This window comes from Vombatus ursinus, unplaced genomic scaffold (assembly GCF_900497805.2).
Source record: "Vombatus ursinus unplaced genomic scaffold, bare-nosed wombat genome assembly UNPS02009824.1, whole genome shotgun sequence".
In the NCBI taxonomy this organism is placed as follows: Eukaryota; Metazoa; Chordata; class Mammalia; order Diprotodontia; family Vombatidae; genus Vombatus; species Vombatus ursinus.
Window position 1 is genome coordinate 5727018 of NW_020949602.1, and position 2289 is coordinate 5729306.

Consider the following 2289-nt stretch of genomic DNA (forward strand, 5'->3'; position numbering starts at 1 on the left):
TTTTTTTTCCTCAGAACTCTCAAAGACCAACTATTAAGTCACAGAATTTTAGGGTAGGAAGAGACCTCAGAGGCCATCTAGCATCAGTCTAATCCCTATGAAAAACCTTAGGATTACTAATCTGGACGTGATCTTTGAGGACATCTTATCTAACCCACTCATTTTACGTCTGATGAAACTGAGGCACCGAGGAAGTTAAATAACTCACCCAGGTAAGTGAGTTTAGTAAATTGCCAAGGTGAACCTCATCCCCTGCTGCCCAATCCATTTTTTTTCTGCTGGGGAGCTTGGTGTGGGCAGGGGCTTTTAGGTTATTGTATCTAAGTATTCTGTGAATGGCTCTGTTGAACATAGAACTTGTTGATAGATTTTAAAAAGATGTGAAGAAAGTGGAAAGGAGGGAAGGAAACAAACATTTGTTAAGCATTTACTATGTGCCAAGCACTGTGCTAAGCACCTTATGAACATTGTCTCATTTGCTCCTAACACTCACTCTGTGAGGTAAGTTCTAATGAGGAAACATGGGAAGGTAATAGGGTCAGAATAAAAAATGTGGCATAGTCTTCTAGACCCATATCAACCATATCTCAGGGCACCAAAAAACCAAAAAATCAAAAACTGATGAGTATGACTATTGAGCCACTTTCCATGGTCTTTGAATGTATGTAGAAAATGGGAGCAGTGCAACAAGATCAGAGAAGGGTAAATGTCCTGATTTTCTAATATTAGGGAAAAAGCTAAAGTCAGCAAACTATGAGCCAGATGAACTTGATTTTGATGGCTGATAAAAATATGGAATTAAAAGGATGGTGGTTGGATGTCTAGAAAGGCAGGCAGTGATCACAAAGAGCCAGCTGTGGCTTTAATGAGAACAAGTCATGCCAGATTAGGCACAATTTCTTTTTTCCCCCCAAAGGGTTCTTAGATTATGAGGAAGACTATTGAGTGTTTGTCTCAGTTTTCACAAACCAGTTGTCAGAGTTCCGCTGTCTTCTTCTAGAAAAGCTCCAGAGAAAAGGGCCTGGATCAGAGTACAGGTAAGAGTAGCCATGAACGCTTCCAGGTCAACTTTGAAGGCAGTGCTTTGTGGAGAGGCCCTAGAATCTGGGCTTGGTCCTGGGCTCTTTCCCCTGGAAGGCATTTTGTCTGGCTTTGGGGACTTGAATTCAACAAGGGACGCTAGGTGATCTCCCTTAATCTCCCAGGTTCCCTCGGATTTCAGCTCTCTATTAACTATTTTCGTCCTGTCCTTTCCAATCCAAAGATTATTCTCCTTGACAGAGAAAACCGAAGCAAGACAAGAGCTGAGTGACTCTACCTTCTCTTCGTCATCCATTGTTATCATCCCATTTTCCCTGAACAGCAGCTCTATTCCTTCTTTAGTCTTCTTCTTTCCTCCAGTATTGGGGGGGGGAAGAGAATGGAATAAGCATTTATTAAGCACCTACTATGTGCCAGGGACTCTATAAATATGACCTCATTTGACCCTCACAACACCCCTGGGAGGCAGGTACTATTATTATCCCCATTTTATAGTTGGGGCAACTGAGAGAGACAGAGGTGAAGTAACTTGCCACCCCCCCCCAGTCACACAATTAAAATTGGATTTGAACTCAGATCTTCCTGACTCCAAGTTCCTCACTAGCTTCATTTAGAGCTTCAGGACTCCTGACCCTACCCTTACAGAACCATGACACATGCACTAATGCACCTTCCATTGCCTGTCCTGCCATCTTTACATAGCTTTTAAAACTCTAAATTGATTGATGAGTTCCCTGTGCATCCACATTGGTACCTTTAGTCACATTCCACTTTTCATTCTCATTAGAATTCTCTTTGTTTTTAGAATTTCACTATTGAAAATTTCCCTCTGCTCTGAGGCTGACTTCCTCTCTAGAATCCATAAGATACTATCAATTCTTACTCAGAACCTTTAGAAATGTGTTCTCCCTACATTTAGAATTTATATCAGATTATGTCCAGTTTTCCTCTTCTTTCTCAGCAAGATTCTAGGGAAATCAATAGTCACCTTCCTCCAAGGTTCTAATTTCTACTTTGTTAACCCTTATCTTGAAACTGAAAGATCTGAATGCAAGACCTGGTTCTGACTTGGACTAGCTCTGTGACCCTATGGAGATTACTTCCCTCTCTGAGCCTCAGTTTTCTCAGCTGTAAAATGGGGAGGGTAACACTTGGTTTTTTGTACATCATAGTTCTGTTGGGAATAATGTCTATTACCTCCAAAATCAAATATGAAATCCTCCGACTTTTAAAGCCCTTTACAACCTG